Source organism: Equus caballus, chromosome 2 (genome assembly GCF_041296265.1).
Source record: "Equus caballus isolate H_3958 breed thoroughbred chromosome 2, TB-T2T, whole genome shotgun sequence".
NCBI lineage: Eukaryota > Metazoa > Chordata > Mammalia > Perissodactyla > Equidae > Equus > Equus caballus.
Window position 1 is genome coordinate 51,200,542 of NC_091685.1, and position 23,922 is coordinate 51,224,463.

A 23,922-nucleotide genomic window follows, 5' to 3' on the forward strand; every position below is an offset into this window, starting at 1 on the left:
GCTAATATTTAATAGCTGAGTCCAGAATAATCAATTAGGAAAGGATATTCTCTTCAATAAATGGTTCTTAGAAAATAATAACCACATATAAAAGTATAAAATTGGACCTCTATCTTACACCACTCACAAAAATTTGCTCAAAATAGATTAAAGGATTAAACATAAGATGTGAAATCACAATTCTCATTGCTGCTACAACAAATTACCCCACTAATCAATTAAAACTATGAAAAATTATGATCTTATAGTTCTGGATGTCAGAAGCCTGAAGTGTGTCTTACTGGGTAAAACAATGAGGTCTGCATGCTCAGGTTCCTTCTGGAGGCTCCAAATGAGAATCTGATTGGTTTACTTTTCCAGTCTCGGGGGCCACCTGCATTCCATGGCTCATGGCTCTTCCCCTAACTTTACAGCAGCAGCTAAACATTTTCAAATCTCTCTCTCACTCCAACTCAGAATGCCCATTTATTCCAGATTTAGAAAACCATGTGACTAAATTATTCTCACTTGGATAATCATGGCTAATCTTATTAAGTTCAGTTTACTGGGAACCTCATTCCACTTGAAACTTTTAACACTGTTGCTATACAAAATGACATATTCAAAGGTTCTTGTGGTTAGGATGTGAACATTATTTGGAGGTCTTTATTCTGCCTCCTACAAAGTAATTTTAAGAAGTATACTATTTAGTGTCACTCAAGGCCCCTTAGATGAAGAAACAAACAAAATTTCTCACAGACTCAGGAGTGAGAGGTCACACTTTGTTTTTACCCAAAATTATGTGCAGAAATGATTTTGGGTGGAAAAATGTTAAAAATACTTACACTTGAGTCTAATACAGGAGCACAGACTTTTTACTCAAAAAGTGGTCCACAGATTAGGACCTGTGCATCAATATCACCAGGGATCTTGTTAGAAATGTGGAGTCTCTGGGACCAGAAGAGACCTGCTGAATCACAATCTGCATTGGAGCTAGAATCCCTGATGAGTCACTTGAAGTTGGAGAAGTGCTGGTCCTCGATAGTGTTTTCTCATCTTCTTATTACTGACATTTGGGGCTAGACAATTATTTGTGTTGTGTGTTGTTCTGTGCATTTTATGTCATTAGCAGCATTCTTTCAGACATCACCAAGTGTACCAGGAAAACAAACTCTCTGATTGAGAACTACTGGCCCACTATTTCAGAACTTAAAACATTTTGAGAGAATTCCAATCAAGATCCCATGCCATACTTAATTTGTAACTTTGGACAGATCACTAAGCCCCTCGGAGCCCTATTTCTGCAAGGTAGAATGGAGTTCATAAATAAATTACGTCATAGAATGGACTCTAGTAAAAATTAAATCAGGTAATCTCTATACTTTGCTAAGTTCAAGACATTTGGCATAAAAAGATCCACATAGATCTCTTGTAATTAACAGATATTCCACAATGATTGATGAAATTATAGCTCTGAACTTGTCATACAAGTATGAAATTCCCCATTGCTTTGAAAATGTGTCATGGTGACAAGAAATTTAGTGCCCAAGATTTTAAATCAATGGAACACAGTTTTCCCTCATGTTGAATATCTGAAAAGCAATTTTCTGGAGATGTCAGGGGCTGTATACCCATCAAAAGCCAATGCTTTGAGGATACAAGAGACCTAATTCACAGGATACTCTGTCTTAGCCATTGAACAAAACTAAAGCTGAGATATGTGATAAGATACTAGGAGGTAGATGTCTGGAAGCCAGGAAAGTTAAGGAGGAGTAAGAAAAACAAGATTTTACTGACCTCTAACCTGGTCTCCAAGGAACAGAGGATTAGTGAGAAAAATTTCCTTTCTGACCACATCAGTGTTCCAAAGGGGAATTATGCTCTTGGAGGTTTGAGTAACAAGAGGGACATATACTTAAGGAGCAGATACAGGGAGCTGTAAATATCTCTTCTGTTGCAGTCCCTCATCATTGCAACATTGGACTAAACTTCAGTAATGGTTGTTTTTAGAGCCCTAGGTCTGGTTTATGACCAGTGTTTCACTCCTTCCTGCTGTCTTGTCTGGAGATAGAGCTTCAATTGACCATCAATCATCCAAGAAGGAGTTCATATTTCTACTCAGAGATCCTCCTCTCACAGACCCCATCTAGATGAGTGAGTGAGCCCTGGAGACACTGTAGGAAAGGGTCAGAGAGAATGAAAGCCAAGAATATTTACATGAGCTCACCTGAGAGCCAGTCTTGTCAAGCCCAGAGGACAGAGATCATTGTTTTTGTTTGCTTTCTTGATTAATTCATTAATGTAGACACTTATGATGCCAAGATAGAAAGCGAATGTTGAATTCAGCAACACAGAGATTGATGTTGATAATTAATTATATTAATGGAAGCTCAATTAGAAAAGTGAATAGGAGGTGTAAAGTCCTTCCAGTAAAAGTAGAACGTAAGTCCAAGGATCTTTGCAACTAACAGCACTGGATAAATAGTGTAGTCACTGAGGAGGGATACACATTGAAGTGAGGGCATTTTTTTTAAGATTTGGCATATTTGACTATTTTTACCTATAGATGAGAAAGCTACAGAACAAGGGATGCTTGAAAATATTATCTTTTATCAGCACTTCATGAGGCATAGCTATCATGGTGTCTTCTCACTGTGAGTATTCACATGATGAAAAAGTATATAATATGTGAAAAGGGATACACTAACAAGCTTTACTTTTGGGTTATTTCATTACCTGTGAGGCATAATGTGTTTGTGGTTTGTTAGCCATATACGTTATCTATTGTAAATTGTCTGTGGGAATCCTTTACTTTTGTATAGTGAGGTCACAATGATTTTGTTCCTGTTTTTTTTGTTTTTTGTTTTTGCATTTACTCAAAAAAGAATAGGAGGTTTTTGTTTTCACCAACTGGCTGTTTTCCTTTTGGTTCATTTACACATGTATAGATCTGTTAGGAGAATGTGTGGAAGTTTATAAATTTTGTGTGCTCAGTCCGTCATATTGTGCGCCTTATTTGCTTTCTTTTAACTGAGAGAATTCAGCTGTTGGTTTAATATTCTTCACTTGTGCATTCTTGCTTCAAACAAAAATAAAAGTGAAGGTTCTTCTCATACTTTGTGCTAATAAATCACTCCTTATACCTATTTGCAACTTGATTTCACATCTCTGTTAATCCTTACTCATTCTTTTGGTGTTCATGATTAAATATATTGCTAAAAGTTGCATTGCCTTTGTCCATCACCAGAAGACATTCTTCTTTACATTTGATTAAAAATTATCTGTATCTTCATAAGCATATTCAAACCTGTATATCCTTATACAAGATGAAATTATAACTTTAAATATTACTTCCTCTCTGCATTTTAAAAGCATTTTTGTTTTCCATCCATTACCATACACATGTGCCTCCTACCCTTTTTACCCTCCCCTTACCCCTTGTCATCTGGTAACCACCAATATTTTCTCCTTAACTGTGTGTTTATCTTCCACATATGAGTAAAATCATATGGTATTTGTCTTTTTCTGACATATTTTGCTTAGCATAATAGCCTAAAGGTCCAGCCGTGTCATCACAAATGGCACACTTTTGTCTTTTTATGGCTAAGTAGTACTCCATTATGTCTATATGTATACCACATCTTCTTTATTCATTCCTCCATTGGTGTGCACCTGGGTTGCTTCTAACTCTTGGCTATTGTGAATGATGCTGCACTGAACAACAGGGTACATATATCTTTTAAGATCAATGTTTTCATGTTCTTTGGATGAATACCCAGAAGTGGAACAGCTGGATCATATGGTGTTTCTATTTTCAATTTTTTGAGAAATCTCCATAATGTTTTCCATGGTGGCTGCACCAGTTTGCATTCCCACCAGCAGTGTAGGAGTGTTCTCTTTTTTCCACATCCTCTCCAACACTTGTTATTTCTTGCCTTTTTAATTACACCCTTTTTGACTAGTGTGAGGTGCTAAGACATAGCATTTCCCTAATAAATAGTAAGGTCAAACATCTTTTCATGTGTCACTTAGCCACCTGTATATCTTCTTTGGAAACATGTCTATTGCTATCCTCTGCACATTTTTTATTGTGTTGCCTAATTTTTGTTGTTGAGTTGTAGGAATTCTTTATATATTTTGGAAATTAACCCTTTATTAGATATATGATTTGCAAATAATTTCTTCTATTTGATAGGTTGTCCTTTCAATTTGTTGATCGCTTCTTTTGCCATGCAGAAGCAGTGTATCTTGATGTAGTCCCATTTGTTCATTTTTCTTTTATTTATTTTGCCTGAGGAGACATGGTGTTGAAAAAAATAATGCCAAAACCTATGCCAAAGATTGTACTGCCTATCTTTTCTTCTAGGAGCTTTATTATTTCACTACTTGCATTTAAACCTTTAAACCAGTTTGAGTGAATTTTTGTGTATGGTGTAATATAATGTCTACTTTCATTCATTTGGATGTGTCTGTACAGTTTTCCCAACACCATTCATTAAAGAGACTTTCCCTTCTCCACTGTATCTTCTTGGGTCCTCTGTTGAAGATTAGCTGTCCATAGATGTCTGGTTTTATTTCTGGGCTCCCGATTCTGTTCTGTTGATCTGTGTGTCTGTATTTGTGCCAGGACCATGCATGTTGACTAGAATAGCTTTGTAGTATATTTTGAAATCAGGGAATGTGATACTCCAACCTGTGTTCTTTTCTCTCAGGATTGCTTTGGCTATTCAAGGTCTTTTGTTGTTCCATATAAATTGTAGGATCCTTTGTTCCATTTCTGTGAAAAAAAATTTCATTCTGATTCTGATTGGAATCGCGTTGAATCTTCAGATTGCTTTAGATAATGTGGCCATTTTAATTATGTTTATTCTTTCAGTCCATGAGCATGGAATATCTTTCTGTTTCTCTATGACTTCTTCAATGTGTTTCAATAATGCCTTATAGTTTTAAATGTATAGATCTTTCATGTCCTTGGTTAAATTTATTCCTAAGCAGTTTGTTCTATTTGTTGTAATTTTAAATAGGATTGTATTCTTGATTTATCTTTGTGCTAGTTTGTTGTTAGTGTATAATAAGGTGATTGATTTTTGTATATTGACTCTGTACCCTGAAACTTTACTGTGTTTGTTAATTATTTCTAAAAGTCTTTTGGTGAATATTTGGAGTTTTCTATATATAGAATCATGTCATCTGCAAATAGTGACAGGTTCAATCCCTCCTTTCCAATTTGGATGCCTTATATTTCTTTTTCTTGCCTAGTTGATCTGGCTAAGGACTTCTAATATTATGTTGAATAAGAGTGGTAAGAGTGGGCATGCTTGTCTTCTTCCTGTTCTTAGAGGAATAGCTTTCAGTTTTTCACCATTGAGTATGATATTGGCTCTGGGTTTGTCATATAGGGCCTTTATTATGTTGAGATATTTTCCTTCTATACCTGTTTAATTGAGAGTTTTTATCATAAATGGATATTGACTCTCGTCAAATGCTTCCTCTGCCTCTATTGAGATTATCATTTGATTTTTAACCTTCATTTTGTTGATGTGATATATCATATGGATTGATTTGTGGATATTAAACCATCTCTGCATCCCTGGAAAAATCCCACTCAATTGTGGTATATGCTTTGTTGAGGATTTTTGCATCTATGTTCATCAGCAATATTGGCTTGCAATTTTCCGTTTTTGTATTATGCTGGTCTGATTTTGGTATCAGGGTAATGTTGGCCTGGTGAAATGAGTTAGGAAGCATGCTGTCCTTTGCTATCTTTGGGAAGAGATTGAGAAAGATAGGTATTAACTCTTTTTTGGTGTTTGGTAGAATTCACCAGAGAAAACGTCTGGTCCTGGACTTTTCTTTTTTGGGAGATTTTGATTACTGTTTCAATCCCTTTACTTGTGATTGGTCTGTTCATATTCTCTATTTCTTTTTGGTTCAGTTTGTGGATGTCTATGATACTAAGAATTAAACTATTAATTCTTGGTTTTCCATTTTGTTGAGATATAGCTTTCATAATATTCTCCTAGAATCCTTTGTATTTCTGTGGTATCTGTTGTAATTTCTTCTCTTTCACTTCTGATTTTGTTTTTTGAGACTGTTCTCTTGTTTTCTTAGTGAATATAAAGGTTTATCAGTTTTGACTATCTTTTCAAAGCATCATCTCTTAGTTTCATCGATTTTTTCTATTGTATTTTGTATCCATTTCATATTTTTCTGATCTGAATTTTATTATTTCTTTCCTTCTATTGACTTCAGAATTTTTTCATCTTTTTCGAGTTCTTTCAGCTATAGTGTTAGGCCATTATTTGAGATTTTTCTTGTTTCTCGAGACAGTACTGGATTGTTATCAACATCCCTTTAAGCACGACTTTTGGTACCTCTCATAAGTTATGGCATGTTGTTTTTTCATTTTCATTTTTCTCTAAGTATTTTTTAAAATTCTCCTTTGATTTCTTATTTGATGCAATAGTTGTTCAGTAGTATAGTGTTTGGTCTCCACATATTTGTGACTTTTCCAACTCTTCTCTTTTAGCTGATTTCTAGTTCCACACCATTGTGGTCAGAAACGATGCTAAATATAATGGTAGTCTTTATTGAGACTTGTTTTGTTTCCAAGCATGTCATCTACCTTTGAGAATGTTCCATATGCACTTGAGAAGAATATGTATTCTGCTGCTTTGGATGGAATGTTCTCTAAAAGTTAATCTGGTCTAGTGTTTCATTTAAGGTCAATGTTTCCTTGTTGACTTTCTGTCTGGATTTTTTATCCATTGATGTAAGTGGACAGTTAATGTCCCCAACTATTATTGTGTTGCAATGAATTTCTTCCTTTACATCTATTAATAGTTGCTTTATACACTTTGGTGCTCCTATGTTAAGTGAGCATATGCTAATGTGTTTCTGTTTCTTGATGGAATGTCCCTTTTAAAATTATATGATGTCCCTATCCATCTATTGTTACAACCACAGAGATAAGGAGAACAGATTGGTGGTTACCAGAGGGGAAGAAGGTAGAGGAGGGAAAAAAGGGTAAAGGAATAGACATGCATGATTATGGATGGAAAATAGACTTTTGGTGGTGAACATGTTACAGTCTATACAGAAGCCAAAATATAATGATGTACAACTGAAATCTGTAGAACGTTGTAAGTCAATGTGACCTCGATAAAATAATAAAAATGGTAAAAAATGCAAGTCTTTCTGTTACACTTATTTTACCCTCAAGTCTTTGGCAATTTAATCATGAATTAGTGACCCATGTTTATATCTTTAAATTATTAATATTTTTTATTTATAGAAAGTTAGTTTCAGATTTTTTACCTATTTTTTCTTACAATTGTTTTGAAATGCTTAAACTAAATCTAATTTCATTCTTATTGTTATTCTTTCTTCCTTAACCTCAACGTTTCTTTTAAAAGTTTTCTTTTCATGTTATATGCACATGCATCTTCACATACTTTTAATTCAAATGATAGGAGCTCTTTATGTTTTAGGACAATCTTTTTCTCCAACTTGCCACCTTCTTTACTTCCTACACAATAATACCTTGTGTTGTCCCTCTAATCAATGAGCATCAACTTGATTCATTATTTTGATTTACCCGTAATACTTTATAGTATGCCTCTGCCATATTTTAGATATTCTTTCATAGTCTATGCCAAAATTGCTACCACACGATATAACAAAGCATATTTTGAGATGGTTAAGTGAAAACTTTGGTTTTTAATGGGCAATATTTTCCCAAAGGGTATATTGAGCAATGCCCCGTGATGCTGGAGAGGGATGGGTGAATGCCTTGGGTGCTTAAACTATCCTACAATGCACATATCAGATCCCACTACAAATGATGATCTGTCCCAAGATGCTGATCTTCCTGGATTTAGAAACCTTGAGGGAAAGAATATCTGTATTTTTAATATTTATAGCTGAGCTCTAACATACTACATACTTCTCACATCCACTCCATGATGTAGATGAAATTTCCTGAGTGTATAGAAAAATAGTCAAATGCCTAAAAGTTTCATTTTCTGTCATGAGGGAAATAAGAGGCATGTATAAACTTGTGTGTGCAGAAGCTGAAATACTGAGTCCAACATTTGACCTCATAAGGTCACATCTAAGGTTTTTGGAAGGGTTCCTGGTGAAGAAGTCCTCAGAATACCTACATCTGTCTCTAACACTGGACTCTAACGTTGATAATCAGATTGGTCCACAAACCAGGACCTGTGGCATCAACATCAACTAGAAGCTAGTTAGAAATTCAGAATCTCTAGATGGCACTTCCTGAGTCAGGATCTGCATTGGAACAAAATCCACAAGTGACTCAAATGCACAGTGATTTTGTAGAATAGTATTTCTCAATCATCTCATTGCTGACATTTGTGCTGGGTAATTCTTTGTGTGGGTATAGATGTGCATTGTAGGATGTTGAGCAGCATCCCTGGTCTCAACACACTATGTAGCAGTAGTTATTTCCAACTTGTGACAACTATTATTGTCTTCCAACAATGCCAAGTGTCCCTGCAGGCTAAATCACGGCTGGTTGAGAACCATTGTCCTAGAGAATAAAAACTGGAAATAGCGTGGCATTACAATAAAAGCTTATGCCTTACTCAGTCATAACTTGGGATAGATCATTTTACCCTTCTGAGCCATATTTCTGCAAATATGGAGTGAGGTTCATGATAGTATTGACCACATGGAATGGACTTTTGTAGAAATTAAATGAGGCAATCAATATAAGAATCTAAGCTCAATCCATGGTCATACAAATATCTAGATGTGTCTTATAATGAACTAACTTTTTTTTAAAATCAAGGACTAAATGATAGCTCCTTATTTATGTTTAAAACATGAAACTTCTAATTTATTTATTAAAAGCAACATGAAGCCAAAATTATAATACCCATTGTTTTATGGCAAAGAAACACACCTCTCTCCCTTGGTAAAGGAGGAAATAGAAATTTTCTAGAGATATTAGGAGATGTTCCCAACACAGGTCAGTACTTTGGAGACCCGTGACACTTAGTCAAGACAGGTTCATCAGTCTTAGATCTGGAAAAAAATATTAACGAAATCTTGTAATTAGTTGCAGCAGGTTAAGCCTCTGGAAGACGGTTGATTACATGCATAAAGAGTAATAAAACGTGGATTCACCTGACCTTTAATATGATCTCATGAGACCAGAGAATCAGAAAGAATAACTGTCTTTGTGTGTAGACCAGATTCCCACAAGGGAATGATGTGCTCAGAGGCTCAAGTAACAATGGAATGAGAAATAAAGAGCTGTACTATCCTCTCTGCTACAGGACCTTAGCATGTGCAATCTTAAGCTGGCCTGGACATTGTTGTTTCTTTGGGTTCCTAAGTCTTGCTGGGAGACTGATTCTTGACTCCTTCTTGCTGTCCTGTCAGCAAACAGAATTTCGTTCTCCATCATCAACTCTCCAGGAAGAACTTTGGACTTCCACCTGCAGACCTTTCTCTCAGAGATCTCATCCAGGTGTATTTGAGAGCTTACTAGATGCTCAGAAGAGTGTAAGATAGAATGGAACCTAAGAATGTATACATGGCGAGGCAATAATACACAAATTTCAGAATATCTTCTGGGACTTTCATGGAAACCAGAATAGCAGCCCCTTATATTTGGGCTTTTTCTCTGCATGTACCTGAACATTGTGTTTGAAAACCTGATCATCATCCTGGCTGTCAGCTCAGACTCCCACCTCCACAAGGTTATGCACTTCTTCCTCTCTAACCTATCCTTTCCAGAGATCTGTTTTACCTCCACCACTATCCCCCAAATGCTATGGAACATCCAGAAACAGCAAAATTATAACCTACAAAACCTTCATCATACAGATGTATTTTTTCATGCTCTTTGCATTGTTGTACATCTGATGGCTTATGACTGGTTTGTGGCCATCTGCCGCCCCTTGCACCACAGAGTCATCATGAAGCCCCAGCTCTGTGGTCTGCCCATTCTGGCATCCTAGATCATGAGTAGTCTGAATTCCTTGTTACAAGCTTGATGGCATTGCAGCTTTCTCTCTGCACCAACTTGGAAATTTCCCAATATTTTTGTGAACTCAATCAGATGGTCTAACTTGCCTGTTCTGAAACTTTTCATAATAATGTGGTGATGTGTTTTACAGCTATCCTGCTGGGTGGTGATTCTTTTGCTTGTATTCTTTACTCATACTCTGAGATAGTTTTTTTGCATGCATGGAAATTCATCAGCTCGGGGGAAGTATAAAGCATTTTCTACCTGTATGTCTCACCTGTCAGTCGTCTCCTTATTCTATTGTATAGTCCTAGGAGTGTACCTTAGCTCATCTGCTATCCGCAACACACACTCAAGCGCGACGACCTCAGTGATGTACATGATGATCACACTCATGCTCAATCCTAGCATCTATAGCCTGAGAAATAATGATATAAAGAAAGCTCTGAAAATTTTCTTTGTGAGGGAAACTATAAAAGGTCCAATTGTCCTAGGACTGAAGAAGTGCTCGTGAGTGCAGAGGTTAAATCTGTCTTAGAGTCAGGAATTTTGATTATTTGATCATACTATGAAAGTGATGTTGAAATTTCTATTTACTTTTGGGAATTACTATTTCTTTGACATCAAATTTTCATTTTATTTTAAGTAACTAACTTTATTATGATTTTTCTCTCTGATATCTGACAGTTTTTCCCTTTATTGTGCTCCTACTTTCCAAAATTTATTCCAAGTATAGATTAAAAATATTGGCAAATTCTAAATCACTTAATTAAATAACGTGGATTTTCTTTAGAATGTTTTTCTCAAATGACATATCATACCAAATACTTTGTTTTACTGAAAGAATTATCGTAGTTGTACTACTCCTATGGGAAAAAAATTACATTTGAATACCAATGCAATTTTTATAATTTTATACTACAGGAAAATCTGAGATCACAATTTTTAATTTTATTTCCAACATTCCTTTGTACATTACCTTAACTACTCTTCTTGATAATGTAAACTCTAATATACTTTTGTGATTTGAGGCTGGTTACTGGGTTTTATTCTCCTCAGTATGATCCTGTTCTCTTTCAGCTTGGTGTCAGCAATGCCTACCATAGTCACTAGCAAAATGATTATCAAATGCATGTTTCTTTTCTTTCTTTCTTTCTTTTCCTTTATTACTTGCATAACATTGGATTATGACATTATATAGTTTTGAGATGTACATCATAATATATTTTGAATTCTGTGTAGATTACATCATGTCCTGACCCAAGAAGTAATTATACTCCATGACCTCACATGTGACCCTAATCGCCCATTTTGCCCTACTTCCCTTCCCCTATGATAACCACAAATCCAATCTCTGTTGCTATGTGTTTGTTTGTCATTGTTTTTATCTTCTACTAATATGTGAGATCATACAGTATTTGACTTTCTCACTCTGACTTATTTCACTCAGGATAATACACTCAAGGACCATACATGTTGTCACAAATGGCTGGATTTCATCATTTCTTACAGTTGAGTAGTATTCCATTGTGTATATATGTGCCACATCTTCTTTATCCGTTTGTCCCTTGATGGGCACTTAGGTTGCTTCCAAGTCTTGGCTATTGTGTATAATGCTGTAATGAGCATAGAGATGCAGGTATCTTTATGCCTTTGCATTATCAATTTATTTGGATAAATACCCAGCAATGGGATAGCTGGATCAAATGGTAGATCTATTCTTAATTTTCTGAGGATACTCCATATTGCTTTCCATAGTGGCTGCACCAGTTTGCACTCCTACCAGCAGTGTACAAGAGTTCCCTTCTCTCCACATCCTCTCCAACACTTGCTATTTCCTGTCTTGTTGATTATAGCCATTCTGACCAGAGTGAGGTGATACCTCATTGTAGCTTGATTTGCATTTCCCTGATAGCTAATGATGTTGAGCATCTTTTCATATGCCTGTTGGCCATCTGTTTATCTTCTTTGGAGAAATCTCTGTTTAGATCTTTTCCCCATTTTTTAATGGGACTGTTGGTTTTTTTGTTGTTGACATGTATGAGTTCTTTGTATATTTTGGATATTAACGCCATATCTGATATATGGTTTGCAAATTTCTTCTCCCAATTGTTGGTTGTCTTTTTGATTTGTTTATGGTTTCCTTTGCCGTGTAGAAGCTTTTTAGTTTGATGTAGTCCCATTTGTTCATGTTTTATTTTGTTTTCCTTGCCCGGTCAGACATGATCCTTGAAAGTATGCTGCTAAGGCCTTAGTCAAAGAGCCTACAGCCTATGTTTTCTTCTAGACGTTTCATGGTTTCGGGTCTTACATCCAAGTCTTTAATCCATTTTGAGTTGATTTTTGTGCATGGTGAAAAGGAATGGTCTACTTTCACTCTTTTGCATGTGGCTGTCCAGTTTCCCCAACACAATTTATTGAAGAAAATGTCCGTTCTCCATCATATGCTTTTGGCTCCCTTGCCAAATATTAGCTGTCCATAAATGTGTGGGTTTATTTCTGGGCTCTTGATTCCATTCCATTGATCTGTGTGTCTGTTTTTGTGCCAGTACCATGCTGTTTTGGTTACTATGGCTTTGTAGAATATTTTGAAATCAAGGAGTGTGACATCTCCAGCTTTGTTCTTTTTTCTCAGGAATCCTTTGACTCTTCGGGGTCTTTTGTTTTTCCATATCAACTTTAAGATTCTTGATTCTATTTTGGTGGAAAATGCTGTGGAACTTTCATAGGGATTGTACTGAATCTATAGATTGCTTTAGGAAGTATGGACATTTTAGCTACGTCAATTTTTCCAATCCAAGAGCACAGGATATCTTTCCATTTCTTTGTTTCTTCTTCGATTTCTTTCAACAACGATTTGTATTTTTTGGTGTACAGATCTTTCACCTCTTTGGTAAAGTTTATTTCTAGGTATTTTATTCCTTTTGTTGCATTTGCAAATATGACTGCATTCTTAATTTATCTTTCTGCTACTTTGTTGTTAGTCTATAGAAATGCAACCAATTTTTCTATGTTGATTTTGTATCCAGCGAGTGGACTGTATTCATTTATTGTTTCTAAAAGTTTTTTAGTGGATTCTTTAGGGTTTTCTACACATAAAATCATGTTATCTGCAAAGAGTGACAGTTTCACTTCTTTTCCGATATGGATCCCTTGTATTTCTTTTTCCTGCTTAATTGCTCTGGCTAGGACTTCCAATACTCTGTTAAATAAGCGTGGTGACAGTGGGCATCCTTGTCTCATTCATGGTCTTAGAGGGATAGCTGTCAGCTTTTCTCTGTTGGGAATGATATTTGCTGTGGGTTTGTCATATGTGACCTTTATTATGTTGAGGTATTTTCCTTCTATACCCATTTTATTTAGAGTTTTTATCATAAATGTATGCTGTATCTTGTCAAATGCTTTCTCTGCATCTATTGAGATGATCATGTGATTTTTATCTTCATTTTGTTAATGTGGTGTATCACTTTGATAGATTTGCAGATGTGGAACCATCCCTGCATTCCTGGAATGAAACCCACTTTATCATGATGTATGATCCTTTTCATGTACTGTTGTATTCGATTTGCTAGTACTTTGTTGAGGATTGTTGCATCGATGTTTATCAGTGATATTGGTCAGTAGTTTTCTTTTATTTGTGTTGTCCTTGTCTGGTTTTGGTATCAGGATAATGTTGGCTTCATAGAAGGAGATAGAAAGCCTCCCTTCCTTGTCAATTTTTTGGAAGAGCTTGAGAAGGATAGGTCTTAAGTCTTCTTTCAATGTTTTGTAGAATTCACCAGGGAAGCCATCTGGTCCTGGACTTATATTTTTGGGGAGGTTTTTGATTGCTGTTTCGTTCTCCTTACTGGTGATTAGTCTATTCAAATTGCTACTTCTTCTTGGCCCAGTTTTGGAAGGTTGTATCTTTCTAAGAATTTATCCATTTCTACTAGATTATCCAATTTGTTGGTTTATAGCTTTTCACAGTATTCTCTTATCTTTTGTATTTCTGAGGTGTCCAATGTAATTTCTCAGCTTTAATTTCTGATTTTATTTATTTGAGCCTTCTCTCTTTTTTTCTTGGTGAGTCCAACTAAGGGTTTGTCAATTTTGTTTATCTTTTCAAAGAACGAGCTCTTTGTTTCATTAATTTTTTCTATTTTTTTTAGTCTCTATTTCTTTTATTTCTGCTAAGAATTTTTATTATTTCCTTCCTTCTGCTGATTTTGGGCTTTATTTGTTGTTCTTTCTCCAGTACTGTTAGATTGGTTATTGGGGATTTTTCTTGTTTCGTGATGTAAGCCTGAATTGCTGTAGTTTCCTCTTAGAACTGCTTTTGCTGAATCCCATAGATTTCGGCATGTGGTATTTTCATTTTCATTTGTTTCCAGGATTATTTTGATTTTTTCATTGACCCAATCGTTGTTCAGTAGCATTTTGTTTACTCTCCACCTGTTTGTGGCTTTTCTGATTTTCTTCCTGTAGTTGATTTCTAGTTTCATACCTTTGTACTCAGAAAAGATGCATGGTATTATTTCGATCTTTTTAAATTTATTGAGACTTGTTTTGTGGCCTAATATCTGAACAATCCTGGAGAATGTACCATGTGCATTTGAAAAGAATGTGTATTCTGTGGTTTCTGGATGGAATGTTCTATATATATCTAAGTCCATCTGGTCTAATGTGTCCTTTAAGGCCAGTGTTTCCATATTGATCTTCTGTTTGGATGATCTATCCATTGGTGTAAGTGGAGGGTTAAAGATCCCTACTATTATTGCATTAGTGTCTATTTCTCCTTTTATGTGTGTTAATAATTGCTTTATATATTTAGGTGCTCCTATCTTGGGTGCATAGCAATTTACAAGTGTTATATTTTCTTGTTGGATTGTTCCCTTTATCACTATGTAGTTCCCTTCTTTATCTCTTGTTATAGCTTTTTAAAGTCTATTTTGTCTGATATAAGTATTGCTACCCCCTGCTTTCTTTTCTTTGCCACTTCCATGGCATATCTTTTTCCACGCTTTCACTTTCAGGTTGTGAGGGTCTTTAGGTCTGAAGTACGTCTCTTGTATGCAGCATATACATGGATCTTGTTTTTTATGCAATTGCCCACCCTATGCCTTTCTTTTTCTTTTTCTTTTTTTTTATTAATGTTATGATAGATTACAACCTTGTGAGATTTCAGTTGTACATTTTTGTTAGTCATGTTGTGGGTACACCACTTCCCCCTTTGTGCCCTCCCCCACCCCCCCTTTTCCCTGGTAACCACCGATCAGATCACCTTATCAATATACTAACTTCCACCTATGAGTGGAGTCATATAGAGTTCGTCTTTCTCTGACTGGCTTATTTCGCTTAACATAATACCCTCGAGGTCCATCCACGTTGCTGTGAACGGGCCAATTTTGTCTTTTTTATGGCCATTGTGTATATATACCACATCTTCTTTATCCAATCATCAGTTTCTGGGCATGTAGGCTGGTTCCACGTCTTGGCTATTGTAAATAATGCTGCGATGAACATAGGGGTGCAACGGACTCTTGAGATTTCTGACTTCAGGTTCTTAGGATAGATACCCAGTAATGGGATGGCTGGGTCATAGGGTATTTCTATTTTTAACTTTTTGAGAAATCTCCATACTGTTTTCCATAGTGGCTGTACCAGTTTGCATTCCCACCAACAGTGTATGAGGGTTCCTTTTTCTCCACAACCTCTCCAACATTTGTCGCTCTTGGTTTTGGATGTTTTTGCCAATCTAACGGGTGTAAGGTGATATCTTAGTGTAGTTTTGATTTGCATTTCCCTGATGATTAGCGATGATGAACATCTTTTCATGTGTCTATTGGCCATATTCATATCTTCTTTTGAGAAATGTCTGTTCATGTCCTCTGCCCATTTTTTGATCGGGTTGTTTGTTTTTTTGTTGTTAAGCAGTGTGAGTTCTTTGTATATTATGGAGATTAACCCTTTGTCGGATAAGTGGCTTGTAAATATTTTTTCCCAATTAGTGAGCTGTTTTTTTGTTTCAATCCTGTTTTCCCTTGCCTTGAAGAAGCTCTTTAGTCTGATGAAGTCCCATTTGTTTATTCTTTCTATTGTTTCCCTCAACTGGGGAGTTATAGTGTCTGAAAAGATTCTTTTGAAACTGATGTCAAAGAGTGTACTGCCTACATTCTCTTCCAAAAGACTTATTGTCTCAGGCCTAATCTTTAGGTCTTTGATCCATTTTGAGTTTATTTTGGTGTGTGGTGAAAAAGAATGGTTAATTTTCAATCTTTTGCATGTGGCTGTCCAGTTTTCCCAGCACCATTTGTTGAAGAGACTTTCTTTTCTCCATTGTAGGCCCTCTGCTCCTTTGTCGAAGATTAGCTGTCCATAGATGTGTGGTTTTATCTCTGGACTTTGAATTCTGTTCCATTGATCTGTGGACCTGTTTTTGTACCAGTACCATGCTGTTTTGATCACTGTAGCTTTGTAGTATGTTTTGAAATCGGGGATTGTGATTCCGCTGGCTTTGTTTTTCTTGCTCAGGATTGCTTTAGCAATTCGCGGTCTTTTGTTGCCCCATATGAATTTTAAGATTCTTTGTTCAATTTCTGTGAAGAATGTTCTTGGGATTCTGATTGGGATAGCATTGAATCTGTAGATTGCTTTAGGTAGTATGGACATTTTAACTATGTTTATTCTTCCAATCCATGTGCATGGAATGTCTTTCCATCTCTTTATGTCATCGTCAATTTCTTTCAAGAAAGTCTTGTAGTTTTCATCGTATAGATCCTTCACATCCTTGGTTAAGTTTATCCCAAGGTATTTTATTCTTTTCGTTGCGATTGTGAATGGGATTGAGTTCTTGAGTTCATTTTCTGTTAGTTCATTGTTAGTGTATAGAAATGCTACTGATTTATGCACGTTAATTTTATACCCTGCTACTTTGCTGTAGTTGTTGTTTATTTCTAATAGTTTTTCTATGGATTCTTTGGGGTTTTCTATATATAAGATCATGTCATCTGCAAAGAGCGAGAGTTTTACTTCTTCGTTACCTATTTGGATTCCTTTTATTTCTTTTTCCTGCCAAATTGCTCTGGCCAGCACCTCCAGTACTATGTTGAATAGGAGTGGTGAAAGTGGGCACCCTTGTCTTGTTCCTGTCCTCAGAGGGATGGCTTTCAGTTCTTGTCCATTGAGTATGATGTTGGCTGTGGGTCTGTCATATATGGCCTTTATTATGTTGAGGTACTTTCCTTCTATACCCATTTTATTGAGGGTTTTTATCATAAATGGGTGTTGGATCTTGTTGAATGCTTTCTCTGCATCTATTGAGATGATCATGTGGTTTTTGTTTTTCATTTTGTTGATGTAGTGTATCACGCTGATTGACTTGCGGATGTTGAACCATCCCTGTGTCCCTGGTATAAATCCCACTTGATCATGGTGTATAATCTTTTTGATGTATTGCTGTAATCGGTTTGCCAAAATTTTGTTGAGGATTTTTGCATCTATGTTCATCAGTGATATCGGCCTGTAGTTCTCCTTCTTTGTGTTGTCCTTGTCAGGTTTGGGGATCAGAGTGATGTTGGCTTCATAGAATGTGTTAGGGAGTACTCCATCTTTCTCAATTTTCTGGAACAGTTTGAGAAGAATAGGTATTAAGTCTTCTTTGAATGTTTGGTAGAATTCTCCAGAGAAGCCGTCTGGTCCTGGACTCTTATTTTTGGGGAGGTTTTTGATTACCGTTTCTATTTCCTTATTTGTGATTGGGCTATTCAGATTCTCCATTTCTTCCTGATTCAGTTTGGGGAGATTGTGGGAGTCTAGGAATTTGTCCATTTCTTCCAGGTTGTTCAATTTGTTGGCATATAGTTTTACATAGTATTCTCTTATGATCTCTTGTATTTCATTGGTATCTGTTGTGATTTTTCCTCTCTCATTCCTAATTTTATTTATTTGCGATTTTTCTCTTCTTTTCTTGGTGAGTCTGGCAAAGGGTTTGTCAATTTTGTTAATTCTTTCAAAGAACCAACTCTTTGTTTCATTGATCCTTTCTATTGTCTTTTTTGTTTCAATATCGTTTATTTCTGCTCTTATTTTTATTATTTTCCTCCTTCTACTGACTCTGGGCTTTGTTTGTTCTTCTTTTTCTAGTTCTGTTAGGTGTCGTTTGAGGTTTCTTATGTGAGCTTTTTCTTGTTTAGTGAGGTGAGCCTGTATTGCGATGAATTTCCCTCTTAGGACTGCTTTTGCTGCATCCCAAATGATTTGGTATGTCGTGTTCTCATTTTCATTTGTCTCCAGATAATATTTGATTTCTTCTTTAATTTCTTCAATGATCCATTGTTTGTTCAGAAGCGTGTTGTTTAGTCTCCACATTTTTGCACCTTTCTCTGCTTTTTTCTTGTAGTTGATTTCTAGTTTACTAGCATTATGATCAGAAAAGATGCTTGATATTATTTCAACTCTCTTGTATTTATTGATGTTTGCTTTGGTTCCCAAAATATGGTCAATCCTTGAGAATGTTCCATGTGCACTTGAGAAGAATGTGTAACCTGCTGTTTTTGGATGAAGTGTTCTATATACATCTATTAAGTCCATCTGGTCTAATTTTTCATTTAATTTTATTATTTCCTTGTTGATTTTCTGTCTGGATGTTCTGTCCATTGGTGTTAATGGTGTGTTGAGGTCCCCTACTATTATTGTATTGTTGTTGATGTCTTCTTTTAGTTCTATTAAGAGTTGCTTTACAAATTTTGGTGCTCCTGTGTTGGATGCGTATATATTTATAAGTGTTATGTCTTCTTGGTGGAGAGTCCCTTTTATCATTATATACTGTCCCTCTTTGTCTTTCTTTATCTGTTTTGCTTTGAAGTCTACCTTGTCTGATATTAGTATAGTGACACCTGCTTTCTTTTGTTCATTATTAGCTTGGAGTATTGTTCTCCATCCCTTCACTCTGAGTTTGTGTTTGTCTTTGGGGCTGAGGTGTGTTTCCTGGAGGCAGCATATTGTTGGGTCTTGTTCTTTGATCCATCCTGCCACTCTGTGTCTTTTGATTGGGGAGTTCAATCCATTTAAATTTAGAGTGATTATTGAGATGTGGGGGCCTACCACTACCATTTTGTGTCTTGTTTTCCGGTTTTCTTCAATTTCCTTTGCTTCTAGTCCCATGGTTTAATCTGTTCTGATGAAGAGCTGCTACTCTCTGTTGTTGTCCTTCTACTTATCTCCTCTGCTCTTGGTTTTGTAGCCCCTTTCCTTTTTTGGATTTTTCAGGAATGAGGGTTTTCCTGAAGAGGAGGTTTTGTGACAATGTACTCCCTTAATTTTTGTTTATCTGGGAAAGTATTTATTTCTCCATCATATTTGAAGGATATTTTCGCTGGGTAGAGAATTCTCGTCTGTAGATTTTTGTCCTTCAGAGTTTTGAATATATCATTCCACTCTCTTCTAGCCTGTAAAGTTTCTGCTGAGAAATCTGCTGATAGCCTTATGGGGGTTCCTTTGTAGGTTAGTTTCTTTTGCCTGGCTGTCCTTAGTATTTTCTCCTTGTCGTTGACTTTTGCTAACTTCACTACTATATGCCGTGGAGTTGGTCTTCTTGCTTTGATAAAGTTTGGAGATCTATTGGCTTCTGTCACCTGAAGATCCATCTCTCTCACCAGATTTGGGAAGTTCTCAGCCATTATTTCTTTGAATAGGCTTTCTGCCCCTTTCTCCTTCTCTTCTCCCTCTGGTATACCTATAATCCTTACGTTGCATCTCCTAATTGTGTCTGATAATTCTCAGAGAGTTTCTTCATTTCGTTTTAGTCTTACTTCTCTCTCCTCCTCTGCCTGCAGCATTTCTGTATTGCCATCTTCCAAATTGCTAATTCTTTCCTCCATATTATCGGCCCTACTGTTCAGTGCATCTAGATTTTTCTTAATCTCCTCTATTGTGTTCTTCATTTCCAATATTTCTGTTTGGTTCTTTTTTATCGTATCAAACTCTTTTGTGACATAGCTCCTGAACTCGTTGAGTTGTCGGTCAGAATTCTCTCTTAACTCATTGAGTATTTTAATGATGGTTGTTTTGAAGTCATCATCATTTAGGTTATATATCTCATTTTCTTTGGGATTGATTTCTGTGTATTTGTCATTTTCCTTCTGTTCTGGAGATTTAATGTATTTTTTCATATTGCTTGCTGTTGTTGATTTGTACCTCCACATAGAGATAGAGTTTAGTTGCTCCTTCCACTTGTTTCTGCTGCTGTGGTGGGGGAGCAGCTGTTTATACTGCACCAACCAGGAACCCTATCTGCAGTTGCTAACTGGGCCTGGGCCCCTCCTGATAGTCACAGTGGTCCTTTGGATTCCCTCCTCTGCCGTGGGGGCCGTCACAGGGGGGCTTCAGGCTGCTGGTGCCTACTGTTGCAGCCCACCTAGACGTGCTCCCTCCTTGGGGTCTGCAACAGTGTTATGGGCTTTTCCAGCGGCCAGGTGTGGGATCACTTATATTTGTCGCTCCATCACTGTCGGCACCCACAAAATCTCACTTGTCCACTATGGGTCGCAGGAGAGCTATTGGCATCTTCTACAGTCTGTGGTTAGTTCACCTAGCTATGCTACTTTTGTCCCGGGGTCTTCCAGCATTGTGGCTGCCGGATGGGTGCTTTCTACTAGTGCTGTGCAGAGGATTTCCCTGAGGCTGCTGTGAGCGTGTAGGGTTTCCCCCTAGGCTACGGAGCTGGGTCACTGGAACTCCACCCAGCCCCAGTCCTGTTCCCCAGGAACTCGGGGAGCCCTTTTCCTTGTCTTGGGGGATAGCCAGAGATCCTGATTTCAGTGGTAGCTGGTCAGCTGCTGCCCTGCCTGATATTCTCCTCTCCGGGACCCTCCTGGTATTGTGGATGCTGGGAGTGGCCCCTCCGCTAATAGCAGACAGAGAGTTTTGTCTGCTGCCCAGGCAGAACTCTGGAGTTTCCCCTCAGGGCCACGGAGCCGGCCTCTGGAGCTTCACCCAGCCCCAGTCCTCTCTGAGATCTCCAAGATCTCCAGCAATCCCTAGCCCCACGGGGCGGGCAATGGCAGCTTGGGGTCACCTCGCCCTCTGGGATTCTCTCTGGGACTTTCCCGGAGTTGTGAATGCTGGGTGTGGCCCCTCCACTAATGGCAGAAAGAGAGTTTTGTCTGCTGCCCGGGTAGAACTCTGGAGCTTCCCCTCTGGGGCGCAGAGTGGGCCTCTGGAGCTTCACCCAGTCCCAGTCCTCTCCAAGATCTCCGGCAATCCCTAGCCCCACAGGGCAGGCAATGGCAGCTGGAGGTCACCTCGCCCTCTGGGATTCTCTCTGGGACTTTCCCGGAGTTGAATGCTGGGCGTGGCCCCTCCACTAATGGCAGACAGAGAGTTTTGTCTGCTGCCCGGGTAGAACTCTGGAGCTTCCGCTCTGGGGTGCAGAGTGGGCCTCTGGAGCTTCACCCAGCCCCAGTCCTCTCTGAGATCTCTGGCAATCCCTAGCCCCATGGAGCGGGCAATGGCAGCTGGGGTCACCCCACCCTCTGGGCTTCTCTCCAGGATTTTCCCAGAGTTGTGAATGCTGGGCGTGGCCCCTCCGCTAATGGCAGACAGAGAGTTTTGTCTGCTGCCTGGGCAGAACTCTGGAGTTTCACCCAGCCCCAGTCCTCTCTGAGATCTCCGGCAATCCCTAGCCCCACCGTGCAGGCAGTGACAGCTGGGGGACCTCCATACCCTCAGCGATTCTCTCTGGGACCCTCCGGGCACCGTGAACACTAGGCAGGATCTCCCTGCCAGTGGCGGGGAGAGACTCTCCACGCGGGCTCAGGTGTGTAACTCTAGAGTTTCCCTCTGTGTTTAGGAGTAATTGCGGGGGGTTTAGGTAGGGTTCTGGTCACCTGTTTCCACCGTCGCTCCTCTGTTGTGTGCTTGCTCCTGCCCTAGGTGTGTGTTGATCTTCTGGGGGCGTCTGTTGGAAGAAAGCCTTTTGCATGTACTAGGTTGTTCAGTCAGGGTTGGAGAGTTTTCACCTATCTCCACATCCTCCTGGAGGAAAGTCCGTCCACCTTCCAATGTATAGTTGCGTGGGTCTCTCAGACATCCTAAGATGCTGTCTGGATATCCTTTAAGCGATAAGTGTCCAAATAATTGTAGACTCGAAGGGGGAGAGACAAAGAGGACTACTCATGGTGCCATCTTGTATACTCCTCCCTTAGCTGTCACTTTTATATTCTTACTTGTGAAACTTTGCTGTGAGCAAAAGTGAGAGTGAATGTTCTTCTGTATATTTGCTAAGTATACTTGCTATGAAATCACCCTTTACACATATTAACAACTAGTTTTCACATCTCTGCTATTCAAAATTGTTCCTTTTGGCCTTTTCTGATTAGATCTATTTCTAAAAATTGTATTATGTTGGACCATCATCTGTAAGTCATTTTTCTTTACTTCTGAGTAAAGATCATCTTTACCTTCCATGAATATATTTCAATCCATATATCTTGATATAAGAAAAAATTATAATTTAGATTCTGCTTCTTGCACATTTTTTAAAACCCTTCTATTATATCCTTCTATTTCTAAGTCGTCGATAATTTAATCTCAAAGTAGTGATCCATGTTGATATCACTAAATTTGTATCATTTTATATCTTTATGTACGTTATATATTGTCATTCAATTTTGTTTCATGCAATTGTTTTGAAGCTACTATACTTAATCTAATTTCATTCATCCTGACAATCTTTATTCCATAAATTCTTAGCTTCTTTTAAAACATTTCTTCCTATGTTATGCACACATATATATTTATACACTTTATACAAAAGTATGAATATTATCATGTGCCCATCATAAATGCTCTTTACGTTTTAGTGCAGTCTTTCTTTGTATGTGTCTGCTCTTCGTCTTTACTCAATACCTCATAGACATCTCCAATTAACTAGTGCAATGCTGATTCATTATTTCAATATCTGCATATCTCATTGTGTGGCTGTAATAATCACTCTTTGAAAGCCTTACATATTCTTTCTGAATACATTGCTATGATAACAATTATACAAAAATATTTTTAGATTGTTATGTACTATTTCGACCTTCCATCTGCCCATGACTGATGCAGAGTTGGAAAATATTAGAATTCTGCACTGTACATCTTGTTTTTAAGAAAACTCATGACATAAAGCTTGAATTAAATCAATATTTTATGAAATATTTGTCGTAAGTGAGTTCACTTTAGTTGAACTTCTTCATGTTTATTTATCCTCCAGTAGTAAGAACACTTTTAATTTAAAAAACCCTCTTGTTCTCCACCAGAGGCAATATCATTCCCCCAAATGATCTTGATCAATATCCAAAGAAACGTTTGGCTGTCACATGGGGAGTTGTCAGTAGAGGCCAGGGATGCTCTAAACATCCTATAGTGCACAGGACAGACCCCACAAAAAAAGAGCTATCCAGCTCAGATTGTCAATAGAGTAGAGACTGAGAAAACTTGATTTAAAAAATATCTGTATTTTAATATTTTTGGTATCTTCAGGTTGTTTCTCCAATGTGTAACACATTTTTGCCAGCAAAATTAGACAACACTCTCTTGTTACCTGTTTGTAACTTCCAACCCCAATCAATGTGAGAGATCTTTAAGTTGTCTCATGGGCTGATGGATGGGAAAGAGATTTCTTGTTGTTTTCTAAAAGTATTACTCAATTTGAGCAAATATCCATATACTTGACCCCTATGTTCATTATCACATGCCTATTATTGTTTTACATCCAGAAATTATATGTCTATTATTCAACAGTTAGCAGGATTTCAAGTGATTTTTGCAGATTGTTTATTGATGTTTTGTTGGATATATTGTGCAAAAAGTTTTAAATTTTATATAGTTAAATATAACTATCTTTTACTTCTGATTTTCTTGCCTTACTTACAATGGTTTTGCTCACTTGTAGCTTTTATATGTAGCTTTTTTGCACT